Genomic DNA, 25,711 nt, shown 5'->3' with positions numbered 1-25,711 from the left:
GTGATGCAAACAGAATTGAATAATAAGCGGTTTACAGTACTTCATTAAATTATGGTTTATGTTTGTTTTCAATTTTCACAATTAATAGTAAACTCTCTTTCCTTGGCGCTCTTTTTTTTAGCACAACAAATTAATTGTTCAAATATTTGGAAGCTTAACAATTAATAGCCAATTATCTTTCATCATTATAAGAAATTTTGCCTTTAATTTTAAAGGCTTGACATATCACATTATATATAATATATCATGATTTATTTATAACTACTAAAAACGGCCGGTTAAAAAAGTTTTTAACATGATGCTGTTTATTTTAAAATATACATTAATATTGGTAATATAATAAATTTATTTAAAGTTATATGTTTTATATTCGCTGGAATCTATTAATCGAAGCTCAAAAATAAGACTATCAAGTCACTTACCATGAGATATAATCTCAAAATAGGAGATAAACTCAGCTTCTATAGTAAACATACTAACTACGATATGTATAATATTTTGAGAATTTCTCAATGCATCCATATTACTTTTTAGGAATCTTTGCTGAAAATCTCAAAACACTACTATATTTCGGATATGCACATGCGAAGACATTTTTTTCGCATATGCGTATTCGAAGTCACTATTTTTTCTTCCAAAAAAAGGTGATTTCGGATATGCATATGTGAAGTCACATTTTTTAAAGAAAAAATGTGTTTTCGCATATGCATATCCAAATTATTTTAGGTTATTTCAAAAAACGCAAACAAACACCCATCATTCGTTGCATTCTCTTCAAACACCCAATACTCCCCAAATAAATAAAAAATACCATTTTTTTACCGAACGTTGCCATCATGGAAAGGATTGTCAGTGAGGCGTATAGTGCGGCGGGCTATAGGAGCAAAGGAGGTCCCAAGGGGTTAGGATTATTCACACTCAGTAGTAGCAGTGGCCTATGTTTTACAACTTTTATTTGGTGTTGTGATATTCATATATTTTGCACTTTCAAAATAACTATTGTACTATATTTTGATATTATATTTTAGTTTACGTACTTTTTATTTCATAATCATTTTATCGAGAATAATTACTTAAATTTAGTTAGTACTTTGTTCTAGTTTAGCAATGTAATTATGTAGTTTTTTTCCAAACTGATAGAACTCATAGCATATTTCGTATGTGAATATCCGAAACTGGTTTAGGGGGTATTCGGATATGCATATGCAAACAAAACCCTGATATTTTTGTTTCCATGTTTAGATAATAAAACTTGGAAAAAATGTCATTTCATATATGCATATCCGAAACATTTTTAAAATGTGAAAAGGGTGTGTTCCGATATGAATAGCTGAAGGGTATTTTGGGGTTAGCGAAGGTATTTTTCACCATATATGGGTGCACAGATAAATTCCTTATTATTTATTTGTCATATACATAGGTCCATTGGGCATGATAAAAATGTATAGAATTTTTTAATGCACCCTAGAATCTTCTAACGCATTGCACAAAAATACTGTAATACTTTTAGATTCCGAAGATGTATCTTCGGAGGCACTACATTTCAATTGAAACATAAACTATTTCAGTAATGTATATACGTAACACCTTCAAAGATATAATTCTGGAAATTTACGAGGCAAAAACAGAACGGAAAAACATATTTAGGTCGTATTTCGTTGCATTTGCTGCATTTTTTTTATACAAGGAGCATTAGCTTTGGTTAGGATAAGAATTCAACAATTCTCAGTTGCCTCTCTAAATTTTTTCTTTTTATGTATGGTTTACTTCTCTTTAAAATAGGAATAAAACTTTGTATATTTTCTTTGGCTGATTCACTTCTTATTGCATGAGATTTCAGATTAGTTCCAAAATGCATACCCATACCGTAACAAGATATCGAGATTGGAGAATTAGTGGTAATTTAAATCCAATTAAAAATAAAGGAAAATAAGGTAGTTTTCCGTGCCAAATTTAATTTTTTATTGATATATACTTATCTTTAATTTGAAATAAAGGTGTACTATATTTGACGGTGCAGACTCTTGTTTTGCTTTTGCATCATGTGCAACAGTCGAATTTCTATATTACCACCACCCAGATTTTGGTCAAAGAGTGTTGCTTTCGCCTCAAGATATTTTGAACAATTTAGTTGATGTGAATGGAGTAATGGCAGGTGATGATGAGGAGGAGGGGGAGGATGATGGTGGCCATTACATTGAAGTGGCTTTATCCTGGATAAAAGATCATGGATGTGTATTGGAAGTAGACTCCCCATCGTAGGAAATACTTCAACAACCTGTACCTTTAAATGAGCGTCAGGTAAAGATATTTTCTATGCTTTCTAATTTAATCACACTTTCAAGATTTTTATATTATGTAGTTATTGATTTTTAGTTTAAATATACTTAAATTATGTTTGTAGGTTAAGATGAGAATTGAGACAGTTATACCCGTCCTAAGGAAGAATATGGAGCATGATGTATATCATTATGGACCTGTAATCGTGGATGTCGATTGGAATGATGAAATGAATAACATATCAGGGGTAAAAAATACATGCAATATATGTTTTAATGAAAATTCAATTTGTTATTTTATTTAATCTTTATTTTTCATAATAACAAGATGTGATATATCGTGGACCTCGTCTTGCATACAGCTTTGACGCAGAACTAGTATTAATCCATGTTGTGCTTGTTATAGGTTTTGGAACTAAAAAAGTTGGAAATGAACTTCTTTAATATTGGATAATTCAGAATTCTTATGGAACTGAATGGGGCGTAATGGAGACGCCAGATTTAGTAGGGCTTAGATACACAATTGAAAAAAAATGTCATTTCAGATATGGATATCCGAAACATTTTTAAAATGTGAAAAGGGTGTATTCGGATATGAATAGATGAAGGGTATTTTTGGGTTATCGAGGGTATTTTTCACCCTATATGGGTGCACAGAAAAATTCCTTATTATTTCTTTCTCAAATATATAGGTCCATTGGGCATGATAAAAATGTATAGATGTAACACCCCACACATATATGTCTAGAATAATATACATAAAGTATTAATTATGGTTCATAAGACAACAATTACATAATTTTTGCAGCGGAAATAGAAGTACACGAATACATAAGCCGAATGTATCATGGCCAAAATATAAGTACATCATAAGAGTACATGTCGAAAACATAAGAACTAGTAAGCATGATGAAGGACTAAGAGTAACATCCAAGCATCTCCAAAAGATCTAATCCATCTTTCCCTTACCACAATCTTGTCTCGAACCACCTGGAAAAAAAATATAATTGGAATGGGATGCGATTACTAAATCTCAGTGAGTCCGCCTAACCTACTAGTCCATTCGGATCTAAAGGGAACATACAAAAATGAGCGAATCCACCATTGGTTCGGGGTTATTCTCACTTCCGGTACAAATACGGAGCAAACAAAGTGACTTGTCCGCCACTGGACTTTCGTTAAACAAATACACATTGAATAACAAACAGGTATGCAAACCGGCATCCATGTCCGGGGAATCCAGAAGTGTAATAATACCTCGACTAGATTATGGAATAAATGCATCCTCGATGGGTAACCCCATGTCTATTGTCAAGGGACTTGTACAAGCACACTGCAAGACGGTTAAACGGGTTCACACAAGCCTAGATGGCTGCGAGATGACCTTAGCCTAATTGGCGTCATTGTCCCATTAATCTTCTTCACGCAAGTGAGTTACGCCGAGTACAAATCGCCACCTTGACGCATGAGCCCATCAGGCGAAAACCTAGTATTAGTCTACATGACTTCACTAGAGGTGAGTTACATCATTATGTATTAGTCTACATGGCCATATAACCCCACCATACCGAGCACGCAAGTGTGTCAACGCCAAGTGAGTGAAAGCCCCGTACGGCACTCACGAGCACACTGCAACAGTAACTCAGATGCACGCCTTATCGAACAATACACATGATCGGGCTATTCCATTGGACTGCACGGTTCGGGAAGACTCATTGACCACATAGTCGAAGTAGCATCCCAACCTAGCCCTCCGGCCACTTCGACTCAAGCATACGGAAATATGACATAATGTTAGAATCACACACAATACAATCAATTCCAATCGTTTAACCAAAACGACGGTGTCCATAGATTTTATTATTTTGTGTATAACACATAATGGCATAACATAGCAGTTAAGAATAATGAAGTAAATTCAGTCTAACTTATACATAATCCACATGCTATCAGTGTCGCACTTAACTGAAGGTGCGTCAGATATATCGAGAAATATTATTTAAGCATCAAGGCTAATTTTCCTAGATAGTACACTTTATTAGCTTTCTAACGGTATATGGCACGCGTCAAACGGATACACGAAACGGGAGTTACGAATTTTTAAAGATTGCTGATCTTTCCCTTCTGCACCCAGGGTAATCGGTTACTCTAGGACCAGTAACCGATTACTGGCATGAAAAATGCCCAGCCACGAAAATTTACACTGGGTAACCGGTTACCCAAATGCCAGTAACCGATTACCCTGAAGCATAATCAACTTTCTGCGTTCTAAGAGCTCTAAACCAGTCCCAAACATCCTATAATTGATTCCCTGCACTCTCAATGCAGTCCCAACGAAATTGCATCATATAAACACATTTAGGAACATCAACATGCAAGGATTATAGCAGAACAAACATAGTTAGCATCATTGATTCATAATTTACTCACAATCCCTAAACCCCAATTAAATCCCCACATGCAAAACCCCATGGTTCCTAACTAGGGACTCACCTTAGAGCTGAAGATGATGATGATGGAGCTGAGAGCAAGATGAAGATTATGATAGGATCAAAGCTTGGACAGATTCTGGTGCATGCAAGTAGGGAGCTTGGACCAAGTTGGAGACTTTCTCCTCTTCCTCTCCCTTTCCACGTTTTCCTTCTTCTTCTACTACTAAAATTCTGGTTTTTGTTCCAAAGTTAGTGACATGAATATCCAAACAATGCCCTAACTTTTATTTAAGAGAGGAAAATATTATAATTCCCTTAATACACATACACTTAGTTTTATTTCTCAATGTCACTAAATATATGGTTAGTATTAATATAATTCCAAAAGTCCTCCACTTTATAAAGAGTAATAGACTTTTCGGAAATATTAATACCGGGTATTACATTCTCCCCTCCTTAAATAGAATTCGTCCTCGAATTCAAAAACTTACCAAAACAAGTGAGGATAGGATTCCCGCATCTCTGACTCAAGCTCCCACGTAGCTTCCTCAGGACGCGTATCATCCCACATCACTTTCACGATAGGTATCTCTTTACTCCGTAGAGACTTGCTAGCACGCTCCAAGATACGGTAAGGTTGAGGATCATAGGAAAGATCTGGTTCTACTTCAACAGAATCCGGGAGAATGGGATGAAAAGTATCGGGCACAAACTTTCGGAGTTGAGATACATGAAACATGTCATGCAGCACGGATAGTGAAGGTGGTAATGCCAACTGATAAGCCACTTCGCCTACCCAACTCATAATCTGACATGGTCCCACATATCTCGGACTGAGCTTACGCATTTTGAACGGTCCTCCCAACCTCAATCTTGGAGTGACCTTCAAATACACGTGATCACCAACTTCAAATTCTAAGGGCCTCCTTCGTTTGTCCGCATAATTCTTTTGTCGGTCTTGGGCTTTCTTAAGATTATCTTGGATCATCTTGACTTTCTCGGTAGTTTCTTGTATAATCTCCGGTCCAAGCATACTCTTCTCTCCTACTTCGGCCCAACATAGTGGTGATCGACATTTTCTCCCGTATAGAGCCTCATAGGGAGCCATACCCAAACTAGCATGGTAACAGTTATTATATGCGAACTCTACCAACGGCAAATGATCCTTCCAACTCCCACCTTCTTCTAAAATGCAGGCTCTCAACATGTCTTCTATCGTCTGGATCGTCCTCTCCGTCTGCCCATCCGATTGAGGATGGTTAGATGTACTCATATCTAGTCTAGTCCCCAATTCCTTATGAAACATCTTCCAAAATCTCGAAGGGAACTTTGGATCACGATCGGACACTATACTAGATGGCACACCATGCAACCGTACAATCTCTGCTATGAAAAGCCTTGCGAGATGAATCACCTTGTGAGTTGTCTTTACGGGTAAAAAGTGAGCAGACTTAGTCAATCTGTCCACTATCACCCATATAGAATCATACCCACCTCGAGCACGGGGTAGTCCCACAATGAAATCCATGGAGATAGAATCCCATTTCCACATTCGTATCTCCAGTGGTTGTAACATTCCTCCTGGTCTCTGATGTTCAATCTTAACTTTTTGGCAAATGGGGCATTGTGCGACATACTCTGCAATCTCCTTCTTCATTCCTGGCCACCAAAAGTCTTTGTTTAAGTCTTGGTACATTTTGGTCGATCCAGGATGAATAGAAAATCTACTCTTGTGTGCTTCATCAAGAATCAAATGCTTCAACTCAGAATCATTCTGTATGCACATTCTCTGCTTAAACAAGATCACTCCATCGGGTGCTCTAGTGAAATCAAACATGCCTATTCTCGCTTGCAATTGTTCATCATGTCCTTATGATATCCAAATTCTTTCTCGTAGCTCATTCTGGATGCTCAAGTTACTAATCAACACACCATTGGGCGTCCATTCAAACTGGAGGTTAAGATTTCGAAACCTTTCCAATAATCCATGCTCTAACATCATCAACTCCGCAACTCGAAATTCCTTCCTACTTAAGGCATCTGCTACTTTATTAGCCTTTCCTGGATGATACTTCAATTCAAAGTCATAATCTTTAAGGTACTTCATCCATCTCCTTTGTCGCATATTCAACTCCTTCTGATCGAAAAGATATCTCAAGCTTTTATGATCACTGATCGGAAAAATAGCAAGTGTACTATTTTCACCGATTAAGTAATAATGGGTTTTACCCCAAGTATCGATCACGAGGATTGCGTGGGAAATACAAATTATTATAAGGAGTCAATTAAACAAAATATCATGGGAGTATTGTTTTTATATTAAAGTATTAGGGTTAAAATAAATCAACTGAAAATAGAGATGAGATTTTCTGAGTATAAAGGTAGAAGAATGCCAGGGTAGGTGTATGATTTCCCTTACAATGACTTTGTAACAACAGATCTCTTCAACAAGTTAATGAAGTGCACTATTTGTTCTTAAGGATGTTTTCCTAAGTCCTTAGTGAAAACCTTTTGGTTTGCAATCCTATTGCCTAAGTCCTTAGAAACAAAGGTTTGTGAACCAAAGATATCAATGATCAAGAATATTCAAATAACCTTACGGTATCCCTAGTCCTAGGTGATAACCCTAAAATCTAATTGTTTAAAAACCTTAACAATTGTAGTCCTACAAATCGTTAACCATAGATCAAACCTTGTTTGTCCGACAAAGCAAGCATAATACTCATTAAACAATTAAGTTTCAAAACATGAATTCTTGATTAAAGAAATGCGTAGATCATAGTCATTACAATAAAAATCAGGGACGCCCCCTGGCATTGGGGGGTTTAGCCTCTCATAATATTCAAGAAAACACAATCAGAATTTTTAGACATTTACAAAAGATTAGGAGAACTCTGATCTTCAATGGTGTCCACCGTTGAATCTCTTAGCCTTCCAAAACCTTGATAAAGCTATCTCGCTCTCTTCTGGAATTCTTTCGTACGATCAAAAGTGTCTCAAAATAACTTAAAACATAAACCTAAATAGTCTCCATACAAGCCTTTAGTAGTACAAAGTCAAAAGTGCCCCTGGAATAAGTTGGAATGTCCCAAGACCCAAATAATGATCATCAATGCGCCTACCAACACGGGCCGTGCGCAGGCACACGGGCGGCCGTGTTGGTCCCCTGGTTGCTTCCATTGGCAGATGCTGAATACCAACACGGGCCGTGCTCAGGCACACGGGCGGCCGTGTTGGTCCCCTGGAATTTCTATGGCATTGATTCTGTGCTCTAACACGGGCCGTGTGCTGAAGCACGGCCGGCCGTGTTTGCCCCCAAACTTGTGATTTTTCATCTTTTTCTTGCTCTTCATTCTTCCTTGATGCTTTGACACTCAAGATGCTTTGTTCAAACCTGCAACTTGTACACAACTAAACAAAAGGCATAAAAACATCTAGAATTTAACTAAATAAATAAAACCAACAATGAAAAAGATCAAACAAACAAAAAGCAAAAAATTAACAATTTTCTACGAAACTCACACCAAAGTGTTACCAAATTGATAGATATGGACCGAATGCATGATGCAAATTATATGAAAATGGTGACCGATCACAACCCCAAACTTATCTCATTGCTTGTCCTCAAGTGATGCGAGAGACATTTATAGAGGTCACCCTGGATTCTTACTTCCTCAATGTCACCGATGTTATTCGCCTCGTGCCTCTACCTTCTTGATCAAGCTTCCAGCACATTACACCAACGCTCTATCGCATTTTCTCATCAGAGTATCCCTTCACCTGCAAGCTTTCTCACAATCTCACCAAGTCTCTCGTGGTTAAAGTGTTTCACTCATAAACCAAGATATGCAATATCAACTCTTAGTTTCGAATAGATTCTATTTTCACTGCACAGACAGAATTCACACACTATTTGAGGTCTTTTTCGGATGTAACGGGGCTTAGGTACGGTGGGATAGACAAAGAAAGAGGTGTACTAATGGTTTGTGGCTCGACATTCCTTAGCGTGTGTTTTTTTTTTCTCCTTTTTTTTTTATGCATGACTTTTCAAGGGATCTATATCTTTAGACTCATCAACACATTCATTTTGACTTGGATGCTTTTCTTATTCTCGAGTCTATTTGTTTAGGCAAGTGCTTTTGCTCTTTTTTTTTTTTAAAAAACATCTAAATGTCTCCCTTTTTTTTTCATTTGCACTTGCCCCTCATACATGATCAACCCCAAACTTATTATTTTTGCACACTTTTGAAAAAAAACAACACAACATGAATATCGAGCAAGGGTAAGGATAATGTGGCTTTGGGTTCATTTATGTGGTAAAACAAACAAGGGGATACGGCTCAAAAGTGGTTTACAACGGATAAGAATTATCAACAGTGGTTGTGAAGGCTTATGGGTAAACAAACAAGTGCCTCAGTGTGTGTCTTCATATCATAGTGTGTTAGCAGAATAAACGCAAAACCAGAGTGATAACGTCATACCTGGATGCCCTCATGATGAATTTGCAGTATTTGGTTCTGATATACCTCACCATGTTGGATAAATTAGCTTGCAGGTTTCAGACTACTCCTAGTGTCATACAATTTCTTTTTGTTGCAAATGCCATCCACTCTTTTCAATCTAGTATCGGCACGATGCGTCCAACAGGTACTTTTCTCCGATGACATCAACTTCCAGGGTGCCTTGAAGAAACAAGTTTAGGTTGTATCTCTCATCCACTTACTATAGTTGCATCAATTATTCGGTTGTTGTCAATCAATCTTGTAACAAACAAAGACAAATAAAAACAAAGACATACCACACAAAGCCATAAAAAAAAACAAAACAAAGGAAACACAAACTGAATAATTAAAACAGAAATAAACGAAAAGGAATGAAAAGGACCCCTCCCCCACCTAAACTGAACATTGTCCCCAATGTTTCAGCCTCAGTGCGGAAAGGACTTACAGACTACTACGGAGGCGGGTGCTGAGGTGGAAAATGCAACATCATCTGCTGCATCATTCGTTGGATATCGTCTATGGCAACCCCTTGACGGAGTTGCTCTGTCGCAATTCTCTCAATCTCGACACCTTGGCGAGTTTGTTCAGCACGGAATTGCTCGACATCAAAAGGTGTCCAGCCAGCAGAAGAGGATCCCTCACCTTGATGACGTGAGGTCCTAGTACGGGGAGCAGCCCTCTCCCTCCTTGGTGCATCCTCATGCATTGCCTCATCTGCATACACAACATCATCCCTTGCTTCCTCGGGGTCAACGTTAGTATATAACCAATTCACATTATTATCAACAGTAGTTTTTTCAGAATTCGGTAATCGTAACAATTTGCGAGACCGGCTTACCAACATGTGACCATTTCGAGATGGTTCGAGCATCCCTTGTGTGCATAGAGCATTTAGATCAATTTTATGCAATGCTTGTAACGGGGTCTCACCATCCATCACTGGCCGTTATCCACACCATTCAGCAATTTGAGTAATCATTCCTCCCAAAGAGATACCACCTGAACCGGCACGCCCCATAGTGCCTAAATGATCTGCCGCAAACGCAGCCACATTCACTGGTTCCTCATTAACCATAGCATACATAAGGTAAAGCTCTCTTTTTGTTGCGACACCGGTGCTGTCACCTCGCCCGAACAAAGTAAAAGCTAACCCCTTTTGTGCATAACGAAAGCATGGGTTCTGTATCCAAGAGGCCTTTGCGGTTCGTGCTTCATATTGTGGTAAACCTGTAATAGATGACCAGAAAGCAGAAGCAGAAAACTCATTTGGCACTGCCCCGTGGCCCACCAATGGTAACCGGAGACATTGCCCGAGTTGTATTACAGACATAGAGTGATCCTCATTATAAAGCCGAAAAGTTAGAGTACCAAAATATTCAAAAGAGTGCCCAGTCCAGTTTTTTTTCCAAATTAAATTCCACAGAACTTTAGAATTCTAAAGTAATGCGCTCGTATGTGGGTGCATCATTGTGCATGAATTCAAGGATCCCTAAATTATTAAACATTTGTGTCACATCATCTAGGATTCCTAGTGTATTCATAGTAGTATCACACACATACCTAGTGGGAACAAGCTTCCTAGTCAAGAGAGTCTTGTACCTTTGGACATGCTCATCCTTTTCAAAAATGATGTTGTGAGCATTCGGTGTTCGGCGAACTCTTTGTTTGGGCCTTGAGGATTCGACAACAACTGCCTTTCCCCTGTCAGCTTTCTTCGGGGGCATAATGGGAACCTGAAAAATTAGTGAAAATTGAAAGTTGGAGAAACAAGAAAATTTTACCGTCACTGTGTAGAGGACGAAAAACGGCCCAACTTTTGTGAAAGAAGAATTGGATTTGGAGTTTTGATGATGGAGAAAAGTGAGGTTGAATATTGATGGAGGTATGGAGGTTTGGAGGAGAGTAGGGTTTTTGTGAGGAGGAAGATGAAGTTGCTGAGTTGTGTACAATAAAAGGGGGTTTTAAAATGCGTGGGGCCCATAAAAATTCAGAATCCCCCCTTAAAATCTAATTTTTTTTCAAATCTGCGCACAGACACACGGGCCGTGCGCCCACGCACGGAAGGCCGTGTGTCACCTCTGGGTTTTGTATGAGGAGGGAAATTTGATCAGCACGGGCCGTGTGCTGGAGCACGGGCGGCCGTGTTGCTCCCCTGTTTTTTGTATGGGGATGCCTGGCACAACACGCGCGGGCCGTGTTCTGGAGCACGGGCGGCCGTGCTTGAGTGTGCTGTTGCACTTCTCCACTTAATTTCTTCGTTCCTTTCTTTGCACATTCTTCTTTTTAGTGATCGCCACTCCTCACTCCTGCATAAAACATACATAAACTAACAAAACAAAATAAAAAGCATTAGTAAACCCGTGGGTTGCCTCCCACGAAGCGCTGCGTTTAACGTCGCATGGCTCGACGGTCGATCATCTCATCATGCGAGACGAACGTGTTCGAGAGTGCTGGCTCCTTGTCCAGGATTGTATGGTTTCAACCTATGGCCATTCACTTTGAATGTGTCTCCATTGTTATTGTTCCTAAGCTCAATAGCTCCTGTAGGGAACACTTTGTGCACTACAAAAGGTCCCGACCATCTTGACTTTAATTTCCCAGGAAATAATTTCAATCTCGAGTTGAACAACAACACCAGTTTCCCTTCCCAAAATTCTTTCTTCTGAATCTTTTGATCATGCCATTTTTTTGTTGTGTCTTTATAAATTTTGGCATTCTCGTAGGATTGATTCCGAAATTCTTCTAATTCATGGAGTTGAAGAATTCGGGACTCTCCAGCTTTCACAATATCATAATTAAGGAATTTGGTGGCCCAAAACGCCTTGTGCTCAAGCCCGAGTGGTAGATGGCATGCTTTACCATAAACTAATTGATACGGGGACATACCTATTGGCGTCTTGAATGCCGTTCTGTATGCCCATAGTGCATCTTCAAGCTTAAGAGACCAATCCTTTCTCGAAGCACTGACAGTCTTTTCGAGAATCTGCTTGATTTGTCTGTTCGAAACCTCTACTTGACCACTGGTCTGAGGATGATAAGCAGTTGCAATCTTGTGCTTAACATTGTACTTCTTCAGCAAATTCTCCATCAACTTATTCAAGAAATGGGTGCCTTCATCGCTTATGAGTGCTCTGGGAACCCCAAATCTTGAGAAAATATTGTTCTTTAGGAAGTTCACTACCACCTTGGCGTCATTTGTGGGTAACGCTACTGCTTCTACCCACTTAGAAACGTAATCCACCGCTACAAGAATGTAGTTCTTCCCAAATGATGGTGGGAAAGGTCCCATGAAATCAATCCCCCACACATCAAACAATTCCACCTCCAGTATACCCTTCTGAGGCATCTGATTCCTTTTTGAAATATTCCCCGTTCTCTGACACCTGTCGCATTCTTTCACAATACTTTGGGCGTCTTTGAATAACGTGGGCCAATATAAACCCGATTGTAAGACTTTTGCCGCTGTTCTATCACCGCTGAAATGTCCGCCATATTCGGAGTCGTGGCAAGCTTTAAGCACGTCTCGTTGTTCCTCCTCGGGTACACATCTTCTTATTAATCCATCGAGACCCTTCTTGTATAAAAATGGGTCATCCCACAAGTAGAACCTGCAATCATGTAAAATTTTTTTTCTACGGTTATAGTCAAAATCGTCAGGTATTATTCCACCTACCAAATAGTTCGCATAGTCTGCGAACCAAGGCACACCAACAACAGCGAGGATATGTTCATCAACGAACTCGTCCTTTATTGGGCGCATATCTTCAGTTTCTTCAATAGGCGACATCCGAGACAAGTGGTCGGCTACAGTGTTTTCAGACCCTTTCTTGTCACGGATCTCCACATCAAACTCCTGAAGGAGCAAGATCCATCTTAGCAACCTTGGTTTAGAATCCTGTTTGGCAAAAAGATACTTCAAAGCAGCATGGTCAGTATAAACAATGACTCTAGAACCCAACAGATATTGCCTGAACTTGTCAAAGGCATAAACAACCGCTAGCAACTCTTTCTCAGTAGTCGCATAGTTCATCTGTGCAGGGTTTAGCACATGACTTGCATAGTAAATAACATGTAATAGCTTTTCTCTACGTTGTCCTAGAACCGCCCCAACTGCAATGTCACTGGCATCACACATGATCTCAAAAGGTAGAGACCAATCTGGGGCTACAACAATTGGTGCCGACACTAATTTTTGCTTTATAGTATCAAATGCTATGGCACACTCTTTATCGAAAACGAAGGCTTTGTCTTTAACCAACAGCGTAGTTAATGGTTTTGCAATTTTTGAGAAATCTCTTATGAACCTACGGTAAAAACCCGCATGGCCTAAGAAACTTCGAATACCTTTTTCGTTCATCGGAGTTGGTAGTTTTGCTATTACCTCTATCTTAGCTTGGTCAACTTCTATTCCTTTGTGAGAAATTTTGTGACCCAACACTATACCTTCACGTACCATGAAATGACACTTCTCCCAGTTGAGGATTAAGTTGGTTTGTTGGCATCTTTCAAGAACAAGAGCAAGGTTAGTAAAACAGTTATCAAAAGACTTACCAAAAACCGAGAAGTCATCCATGAATACTTCCATATGCTTCTCAAGCATATCTGCAAAGATGGATTGCATGCATCTCTGAAATGTGGCTGGGGCATTACATAACCCGAAAGGCATTCTTCTGTAGGCGAAAATACCAAAAGGGCATGTAAATGCGGTCTTCTCTTGGTCTTCTGGTGCAACAGCTATCTGATTATACCCCGAATAGCCATCGAGGAAGCAATAATAGTCATGACCCGCTAACCTTTCCAGCATTTGGTCAATGAAAGGTAACGGGAAGTGATCTTTTCTAGTTGCTAGATTCAATCTCCGGTAATCTATACAGACTCTCCACCCTGTAACTGTTCTTGTGGGAATCAACTCGTTCTTCTCATTCTTGATTACAGTAGTTCCGCCTTTCTTAGGCACCTCATGCACTGGACTCACCCATGAACTGTCAGATATTGGATAGATCATCCCTGCGTCCAAAAGTTTTACCACCTCCTTTCTAACCACTTCCTTCATTGCCGGATTTAGTCGTCGTTGAGGTTGGACAACCGGTTTGTGATCATCTTCCATTAATATTTTGTGCATGCAAAGCGTTGGACTTATTCCTTTCAAGTCTTCAATTGACCACCCAAGAGCACTTTTATGCTTTTTGAGGACTTTGACAAGCTTATCCTCTTGAAGAAATTCAAGGTGAGAACTGATGATAGCCGGGCACTTACTTTCAGTGTCTAAAAAGACATATTTGAGGTTCTCTGGTAATTGCTTTAGTTCAGCCCCCTTCTTTTGTTCGTCTTTACTTCCTTCCACTAATGGTTGCCTTAAATCTTCCCATCGGTTGTGGCGAGAATTTTTGACAAATGATGTTTCCATCATGGCTAAAACTTCGCTGTCCTTTTCATCAATTATTTCTTCCTCTCCGAAGATTGATAAACTAAGAACTCTTTCCAAAGGTAGCTTCTGTGTTGTCAACGACTTTTCTTCATCACAAATTTGTTCAATTACTTCAATGTGTTGACTCGTGGCAACGTCATCCTTGTACTTCATAGTATTTCGCACATCAATCTTCAATTCTTCATCATAAACTTTCAACGTCATCGTACCCTCTTCTATGTCGATCAAGCATCTCCCGGTTTCCAGAAAAGGTCTTCCCAAAATGATTGGTATCTCTTCATCTTCGGGCATCTCTAGAATAACAAAATCTACCGGAAACACGAACTTGTCGATTTTCACCAACACATCTTCTACCACTCCATAGGGTCTTTTAACGGATTGATCCGCAAACTGAAGTGTCATACGAGTATCTTGTACTTTACCTATCCCCAATCTTTTGTAAATTGATAAAGGCATAAGACTCACACTTGCCCCCAAATCGATCAAGGCTTTCTTGAAAGACCTATCACCAATTGTGCATGGAATCGTTACCGAACCTCGATCTCTCTTTTTAACTGGGATCTTCATTCCCTGCAAAATAGCACTACAAGTTTCAGTTATAATAACCGGGTCACCGTTGATTGTTCGCTTCTTCGAAATGATGTCCTTCATGAACTTCGCATAGGTAGGCATTTGCTCCAGTGCCTCTAAGAATGGGATATTTAGCTCAAGTTTCTTGAACATCTCTAAAAACTTTTCGAAGTTCTTCTCATGTTGTTCTTTCTTCTTATTCCTTGTGGGGAAAGGAAGTTTAACAGCTAGTTTAGGTGTAGCAACTTTTTCTTTGACTACTCCTTCTTCGCCTATGACCTCTTTTCTTACCACCTCATTTTCTTTAATCTCGACATCCACTTCAATCAACATATCCTCATCCTCGGAATTCCTCTCCGGTTTGTCATTGGATTTATTGCTTCTGGTAATTACAGCGTTCACATGATTGTTGTCTCTGGGATTTGTAACCGTGGCACTCGGGAGAGCGCCTTGTGGTTGAGTGTTGGTCATTTGTTGGGCAATCTGACTCATTTGAATCTCTAAGTTCTTGATTGATGCCCCTGTGTTTCTCAAGTTGCTCCTAGTTTCTTCCTGAAATTGAGAGTTTTGAGCTGCCATCTTTTCAATAGCTATCTCCCATTCTGCCTTCTTCGGTACCTGTTGCTGCAATTGTTGAGGTGCTTGAGATTGGAACTGTTGCGGGTGGTGTTGAAATTGCTGCTGATAGGGAACTTGTTGTTGAGGAGGTCTGTATTGTTGTGATTGAGCTGGAGATTGATATTGGGTTGGTCCTTGCTTTTGAAAGTTTCCTTGTTGGTCCTTCCATGCAAAATTTGGATGATTTTTCCAACCCGGATTATATGTATTGGCATAAGGATTATTTTGCCTCAACATATGAATCTGTTCCACCTGTTCCTGCGTTGCCACACAATGCATGGCAAAATGCGGTCCACTACATATTTCACATATAACTGAGGCGGTTGGCTCAACCTGTGCTACCTTCTGTTCACTGAGATTCATTTTCTTCAATCTTCTTTCTACTTCAGCTGCAATTTGTTCTTCCATTTTAACCACCTGATCAGCAAGCTTCAAATCAATTTTCCCTTCTGGTTGACTCATAGCGCGGTCATATAACTCAATGTGTTCATTAGCAGCAATCGCTTCTATGATTCTCTTGATACCAGTGGCTGTTGCAAAGTTAGTTGAGCCACCGGCAACAGTGTCGATAAGCTGTTTTGTCTTGAGTCGGAGACCATTAACAAAAGTCTGCATTTGCTCGGTTGGGTCCATGTTATAAGTAGGACAAGCAACCAAACACCTCTTAAACCTCTTGTATGCATCACCCAGTGATTCTCCTTCTTTCTGCTTGAAATTAACAATATCATATCTTTTTCGAATAAAGACTGATGCAGGGAAATATTCATTAAGGAAAGCCGTTTCCATTTGTTGCCATGTTGTGATGCTTCCAGCTGGAAGTGAGTAAAACCACTCTTCCGCGTCTTCGGATAAAGTGAATGGGAACATCACGAGTCTCTTGGCTTCTTTAGAATGACCTTCAATCTTCAATGATGTTGTTGTGGTGAGGAATCTTTGTAGATGCTTATTTGCATCTTCATTGATTCTTCCTGCAAACGGCTTGCTCTCCAACTATCGGATAGTTGAAGGATGGAGTTGGAAGTGTGCCACATTGACCGGTTGGTTTACGATGGTCATTCTTCCAAGCGGGGCATTATCCCTTCCAAAGTCTCCTAAAAGCCTCTCTGGGGGAGGTGGATCAGCTGCCATAGTTTCAGGCTCAGATTCTGACTGCTCGGATGAAATAGATATTCTTTCTTCGTCTTCTGATTCTGAGACTATAGGAGATTCTTCTTTTGAAGCCAGTCTTTTCCGTTTAAATTCACGGAGTCTTGCTCGCAATAGCCTTTCTGGTTCTGCGTCAAAAAGAAGTTCAGCTGAGGCCTTACCTCGCATACAAGATTAGAGTTGATTATTTTGAATTAAATAAAATAAAAATAAAATTACACAAATATAAATTCAGCAAAAATAAAATTTTAATTGCAGAGCAATAAAATTTTAATTGACTAGTTAACAATTTATATTTTGGCAATCCCCGGCAACGGCGCCAAAAACTTGATCGGAAAAATAGCAAGTGTACTATTTTCACCGATGTAGTAATAATGGGTTTTACCCCAAGTATCGATCACGAGGATTGCGTGGGAAATACAAATTATTATAAGGAGTCAATTAAACAAAATATCATGGGGGTATTGTTTTTATATTAAAGTATTAGGGTTAAAATAAATCAACTGAAAATAGAGATGAGATTTTCTGAGTATAAAGGTAGAAGAATGCCAGGGTAGGTGTATGATTTCCCTTACAATGACTTTGTAACAACAGATCTCTTCAACAAGTTCATGAAGTGCACTATTTGTTCTTAAGGATGTTTTCCTAAGTCCTTAGTGAAAACCTTTTGGTTTGCAATCCTATTGCCTAAGTCCTTAGAAACAAAGGTTTGTGAACCAAAGATATCAATGATCAAGAATATTCAAATAACCTTACGGTATCCCTAGTCCTAGGTGATAACCCTAAAATCTAATTGTTTAAAAACCTTAACAATTGTAGTCCTACAAATCGTTAACCATAGATCAAACCTTGTTTGTCCGACAAAGCAAGCATAATACTCATTAAACAATTAAGTTTCAAAACATGAATTCTTGATTAAAGAAATGCGTAGATCATAGTCATTACAATAAAAATCAGGGACACCCCCTGGCATTGGGGGGTTTAGCCTCTCATAATATTCAAGAAAACACAATCAAAAAGTTTAGACATTTACAAAAGATTAGGAGAACTCTGAACTTCAATGGTGTCCACCGTTGAATCTCTTAGCCTTCCAAAACCTTGATAAAGCTATCTCGCTCTCTTCTGGAATTCTTTCGTACGATCAAAAGTGTCTCAAAATAACTTAAAAGATAAACCTAAATAGTCTCCATACAAGCCTTTAGTAGTACAAAGTCAAAAGTGCCCCTGGAATAAGTTGGAATGTCCCAAGACCCAAATAATGATCATCAATGCGCCTACCAACACGGGCCGTGTGCAGGCACACGGGCGGCCGTGTTGGTCCCCTGGTTGCTTCCATTGGCAGATGCTGAATACCAACACGGGCCGTGCTAAGGCACACGGGCGGCCGTGTTGGTCCCCTGGAATTTCTATGGCATTGATTCTGTGCTCTAACACGGGCCGTGTGCTGAAGCACGGCCGGCCGTGTTTGCCCCCAGACTTGTGATTTTTCATCTTTTTCTTGCTCTTCATTCTTCCTTGATGCTTTGACACTCAAGATGCTTTGTTCAAACCTGCAACTTGTACACAACTAAACAAAAGGCATAAAAACATCTAGAATTTAACTAAATAAATAAAACCAACAATGAAAAAGATCAAACAAACAAAAAGCAAAAACTTAACAATTTTCTACGAAACTCACACCAAAGTGTTACCAAATTGATAGATATGGACCGAATGCATGATGCAAATTATATGAAAATGGTGACCGATCACAACCCCAAACTTATCTCATTGCTTGTCCTCAAGTGATGCGAGAGACATTTATAGAGGTCACCCTGGATTCTTACTTCCTCAATGTCACCGATGTTATTCGCCTCGTGCCTCTACCTTCTTGATCAAGCTTCCAGCACATTACACCAACGCTCTATCGCATTTTCTCATCAGAGTATCCCTTCACCTGCAAGCTTTCTCACAATCTCACCAAGTCTCTCGTGGTTAAAGTGTTTCACTCATAAACCAAGATATGCAATATCAACTCTTAGTTTCGAATAGATTCTACTTTCACTGCACAGACAGAATTCACACACTATTTGAGGTCTTTTTCGGATGTAACGGGGCTTAGGTACGGTGGGATAGACAAAGAAAGAGGTGTACTAATGGTTTGTGGCTCGACATTCCTTAGCGTGTGTTTTTTTTTTCTCCTTTTTTTTTATGCATGACTTTTCAAGGGATCTATATCTTTAGACTCATCAACACATTCATTTTGACTTGGATGCTTTTCTTATTCTCGAGTCTATTTGTTTAGGCAAGTGCTTTTGCTCTTTTTTTTTTTTTATTAAAAACATCTAAATGTCTCCCTTTTTTTTTCATTTGCACTTGCCCCTCATACATGATCAACCCCAAACTTATTATTTTTGCACACTTTTGAAAAAAAACAACACAACATGAATATCGAGCAAGGGTAAGGATAATGTGGCTTTGGGTTCATTTATGTGGTAAAACAAACAAGGGGATACGTGTTATACCCCAAAATTTGCCCACTTCTTTTTTCAGGAAAGTTTCAATATGAAAATTAAGAGTCTCATATAAACATGGATTTTTTCAAAATATCCTGACATATGAAGAACTTGGTTTTCAGAATTTTTCTTACACAGTAACTTGGCTTACAGTGGAATTTATTCTTACGCAAACGCCAAATACTGTTCCTTACTTCACAAATACTATTTATTTATTTTACAGATAAATAGTACTAACACAGTTCATGCAGGGTTAAATCTTTTTGCAGGCGCAAAAGCAGGAAACTCACACTGTACTGGTAACAATTGTTTTTGTTTTCCCACTAACTTTTGTGCTATATTCCATTATTTTCAAAATCTTTTCAAATCTATCCTTTCAAATTCAAATCTCAACTTTATTCTATCCATCTCTCTTTTCCCAACAATACCTTACACTTTCTTTCAAATCTCACTACCACTCAAAATTTCCTTTTGTACGGAATCACATCATTCCCCAACGTCTCTTTCCTTCTTTCCATTCTATAAATACTTCTCATTCTTCCATAAAATCTCACATCAAATTCTAATTCATTTCTCAAATTTCCACTTCATAATCCATTTTCTCTTCTTCCCTAACAAAAATGGCAAAATGGATAGAGACACTGTCTCTTACAGTCATCACCATTGCTACGGTGATCATGACTTTCTTCTGCCTGCACAGTCCTGAGGAGTGTGGACCTGCAATGGTTATGCTCCCAATCATCTACATGCTATTGTTCATAGCATGGGTCATCAATCGTCATTCTTAAAATTTGCCGTATTTCTTATTTCTTAAATGTACCGTTTATTCGTCGTACTGTTCAATATAGTATGTAATATTTATACTGTCAGTATTAAATGTTGTACTAGTTGTCATAATATTGCTTAATTACTAAGATAATATTTTGTGTATTTTCTGCCAGTCAAATATTTCTATTTCTGTGCATTAAATAATTTTCAGGTTATTATCGGTAATTTTGCCCGCATACCGTAAATATCAGTTATTTATTATGTTTCTGTTTTCTAACAAGTCATGTAAATAAATTTTCATGCTTCACACCAAACAAAAACAAAAATAACAACAAAAAAAAAAAAGAAAATTAACTTTGACGGTTGATTTTTCACTTTAACTGCTGCTTCAGTACACGAACAGTCGGTTGACAGACAAACTGCAGACAGTACAATTCACAGTGATTTGTACAATCAATCAAATCAATCATTCACAATTCAAATTTCCAAGATTTTTGTGTTAGAAGTCTTCTGAATATCACATGATTAGCAGAAACTCAACACTGCACAAAAATCAGGTACGCTTAACTGCCTCCTATACAGACAGTCCCTAATCAGGGTTTTTCTTGTTTTAACAGGAGCAACAAGTTTTGAGAGCTCAAATGGATTTCATATACATCCATACATCTCAAAGTACCATCATACAAATTTTCAAACTTCAATTCACTCAGACGCACCGTCAGCAGCTCAAACAGTCAACAGACGACCCGTTTGACCAAAAAAGTCAACTGACAGTCAAAAATGAAATTTTTTGTCAAAGTCCATATTTTGTCAAAGGATTCAACATTTGATCATTGGATGATCACAATTCATCAAGGAAAGATCAAAAATCAACAAAACCCTAAGATTCAAAATTAGGGTTTTTGCCTGAAAAGTCAACTCAACTTTGACTGATCATAACTCTCTCATCCTTCATCCAAAAAATGTCAACCAAAGCTCATTTTGAAGGAAATTCAATTATCTTTCAAATGCAATTGATCCCATGGTCATAGCATTCACCATTTGAAAAATATGGCCAAAGACATTACAGGTCATTTTCAAAGTCAACAAAAAGACACTTTTTTCAAATGGACACACAAGGAGAACCAAAAATCATTTTGATATGAGACCAAAGACATTGGTTAGAGGACTCTTTGAGGTTTCCAAAAAGTGCAAGATCTCCTTCATATGACAAAAATTGAAGGATTTACACCTTGTTGAAGTTGGCTAAATTTTGGGAAAATGCATGAAATCAACATTGCTCAAAAATGTTTTTTTTCCAAAAGATGCCAAGTTTTTGTGGTCCAAACATCTTTGCCATGTTACTATGGGCCTCCCACGACCAAGACAAAGCCCACATCTATATTATCCATTTTTGACATAATTTTATCTTATTTTAAGATTAAAATTAAAGGAAATTGCATGGATAATTGATGGCTTGATCTCCAAGTATGACACACCTCCAAAGTCTTCATTTTTCTGCAGAAAATTGATGCCCAAGGCAAGAGCATTGAATGGAGTCAAGGATTGGTCAAAAATTCAAGGTTTTTAATATTTTAAAAACCAAACTTTCAACAAAGGCAACAAGGCTTCTTGCTTCACTTCCAAGCAGCCTTTGGGCTATAAAAGAAGCATCATACATCCACAATAGAAGGAGACACGAAATATAGCAAGAGTATAGCCAAGAAATATCAAAAATTCTCTCAAATTTCCATAACTTTGTAAAATTTCAAATTCAATTCTCCAATCAATATTAATACAAACAAAGCTTTCCAATCATCTTCTCAAACAACATAGAGTGAGATTGAACTTTAAACACAGGCCCATGAGAGTCGTATAAAGCATATAAGTGTTCTTCATGTATATATGCATTAACTTTCGTTTTCATATTTGCAATTAATTTCCATACAAACTAACCATCCTAACATGTTTATGGGGACATATATGGGTGATCTGGGCCTTGACATAATAGTTCCCACGTGAGAATCACTCAACACCATTAATGGATGTTCATGCATGCTTAAACTTTAATACCTTCGAATCTATAGCTACAAGCATCAAACAAAGAAACTAATACCACCAATGAACTCAGGGCCTCATGTTTAGTGGATCTGGGTTGCTTTCATGTGTTGCTAACGTGTATTTTTTGCAGGTTCAGAAGCTATAAAAAACTGCACGATTTATCGTAAAAATAGAGGGGGTTTAAAACCCCCGCTATCTGTTTGAAAAAAATGAATGAGACGGAGGTTGAAGACGACCACGCGTCCAAGCGGGGTTCGTCAGTCAAGGCTGACTTTTCCCTCCGCTCACGTGGCTCTTCATCATTGGAAGGTCAACCAGTCTCCCATCCACGCGTGCACATGTGGGCCCCAGTCAGAAAGTTTGAATTCTCCTTGAATTCAGTACATGTTCCCTACCATCATATCATGCACCTACAAATCTGGGCTCTTGATCTCATCAATCTTACCATCCAACGCACCATAACACGCAGCTACACCATGCTCCCTCAGTCAACTTCCACACTGAATAAGTATCCTTTTTTATTTTCTATTTTATTTTAATTTCTTTGATAAATTAATTAAAAATAGTTTAAAAATTCCAAAAATTCCACAAAAAATATTTTAAACTTCTAAAATAATATATTATTTTATGAAACAAAAATATTTTATTTTTCTTCAAAATTTCAATATTTTTCATAATTAATTAGTATGTATTTGTATATTTGCTTATTAATTATTTTAATTAGTCAAAAAATCATAAAAAAAATTGTTCTTTGTGTTAAATATTGTTTATATATCATAAACTAATTTTGTACATATTTAGGATAATTTTCTCTTTAAGTTTTAATTATTTGTGTAATTATTTGCATAATTATGTTTTGATTAACTTAAAATATCCAAAAACAAATTTCAAAAATTCCAAAAAAAATTAGTTTTGTTCTAAAATCAATTAACAAACATTTTGTACATATTTTTAAACTTATTTGCTAGGTTTAATCATATTTCCGTCTTTTCTTTATTTTAAATTAATTAATAATGCATTAATTATATTTAAAATAAATCACAAAAATACAAAAATATGCCTTTTATTTCTTGCAATTTAAAATTCCTAGATAAATGTATAGGATGTCAAATTCATGTAAATAGGCTAGTTTACATTTCCCGCACAATCGATGTAATAGCGTAGGTTTACTTTCTGCACTTTACATTTCCGCATTTTAATTTCCAGCACCCATATAAACTGCGTGTATGTCAAAGATAAAACTGAACCGTCAGATCACTAACTTCAAAGATAAATATCTGAATTCAATCACAATCACATTTGCACCTCCTAGGGTAACCCCTTTTCACTCTTTTCAAAATCAAAGTTACATTTCTACTGTTTCGAGTACAAAATCGAACCTTTTGTTTATATCCGACGAATGGATAGATTTTTAAAGGGAACAAGGATAAAGACCTCCTAACTCAGGGTAGACCTCCTAGTTTGCTTGCTCAAAATCAAAACAAACAAAATTCTCATACACTGTTGTTTTTTTAAAACGAATTTTCCAAAAGACAATATTTTGTATACATCCAAACACGGATCATTACAAAATTAATGATCTTTTCAAAACATCTTTCGAAAGATAAACAAGCATTTGTATATATCCGCACAAGGATCATTACAAATTCTATTTGCAAAGGTATTTCAAAAACACAGGTAAAGCATTCCGAATCAATTGAAAAGTAAAGCAAATGAGCTAAGCAAACTAAAGAGCCCATGGATAACCATGGATACAAAGGGTGCTAACACCTTCCCTTTGTATAACCTACCCCCTTACCCAGAATCTCTCAAAGGTCTTTTTTCTGTTTCTTTTATAAACCTTTCCTTCATTGGATAAAATAAAAGGTCGGTGGCGACTCTGTAAACTTTTTCAAAAGTGACGCGAAAGCGTCCGATCGACAAAAAAGAGTCAGTTCACGTATCCCACCCACGGAGGGGTATGGCCCGAAAGGACGGTCCACAGAACTGGCGACTCTGCTGGGGAATACAAATTCAAAATGTTTTCAAAAGGGGTTACCTTTAGAGTATAGATCATTTCGATGTTTTCAATTGTTTGATCTGATTGCTTTACTTTTCACAGGTTTGCTTGGGTACTTTGCTTGTGTGAAAGATTCTAACCCGAATCTCGAGATACCTTAAGTATATGACAATAGACCAAGGAAACTGTACGGCATGTACCGATACGGTTGATCTGGTAGTCATCGTTAGTGTGATACTTTGGTTTATACTGATGTCCCTTGAAAGCGATCAAGGAGTATATTAGGCTTCCGAAGTGTCATTAACACTAATTTGTCTTAGAACCTTTTAGTTGAACTTGACTTGTGGCCTATTAAGTGGCTAGCTTTGAAATTGATCGAAGCTAGTTATCCTCGAGGAATATTCTTGATCGGCCGTCCGAGCGCCGTATTGAGATGTTGTCTCCAAGGATCATAGAACCCGAATACTATTCTAGGACAGGTTTTCAACCAACTCAACTTCAGAGGGGAGGGTATCACCTATCAACCTCATGCAAGCCTTTAAACCTAAGGCTATTGTTTGATTTGTTTTTGTGTGCCACATGTTTGCATCATAAACACATCATTTTTCACTACACATTTCAAGGATCAAAGAGTTTACTTTTGTTTTTGCAGGTAATGGCTCCCGCCACCAGAGATTACATCCGAATCAATATCTCAACGGTGCCATCTGAACTCAAAGTCTTGGTAGCAGAATTCCCCAGGAATGCTCAATTCACTGAAAAGCATGGTCACCTACTCCATTTGGTTACCTCAAAGTTTGAAGAAGACATGATACGGGTCCTGTTCCAGTTCTTCGACCCTGAACATCATTGCTTCACATTTCCTGATTACCAGTTGGTACCCACTTTGGAAGAATTCTCTGAATTAATTGGATTACCAATCCGAGATCAATTACCTTTCACTGGTTTAGAAAGAAAACCAAAACCTGAAGTCATTGCTGCTGCTTTACATCTGCAAAAGTCAGAAATCAAATCCAATTGGGAAACAAAGAGTGGAGTTGAGGGTTTGCTTGCCAAATTCTTACTGGAAAAGGCTCGACTACTGCTAGAAAACAAAAGTTATCCAGCTTTTGAAGAAGTTATGGCTCTTTTGATCTATGGGTTGGTTTTGTTCCCTAATTCCGACCAGTTCATAAGTGTACACATCATCAACCTTTTCCTAATTCGCAACCCGGTACCAACATTGCTGGGAGACATCCTACACTCTCTACACACTCGTACCACGAAGAAGCGAGGAACTCTCATGTGCTGTATACCACTGCTGGCTAGGTGGTTTACATGTCATCTTCCCCGATCAGTACTGAGAAATGAACAAAGAGCACAATGGTCTTACAGAATCATGTCTTTATCTCATTCAGATATCCGATGGAACAACTTCTTTCAAAGAGACATTAC

The sequence above is a fragment of the Vicia villosa genome, unplaced genomic scaffold (genome assembly GCF_029867415.1).
Source record: "Vicia villosa cultivar HV-30 ecotype Madison, WI unplaced genomic scaffold, Vvil1.0 ctg.002705F_1_1, whole genome shotgun sequence".
Taxonomy (NCBI): domain Eukaryota; kingdom Viridiplantae; phylum Streptophyta; class Magnoliopsida; order Fabales; family Fabaceae; genus Vicia; species Vicia villosa.
This window is presented reverse-complemented; position numbering follows the sequence as displayed.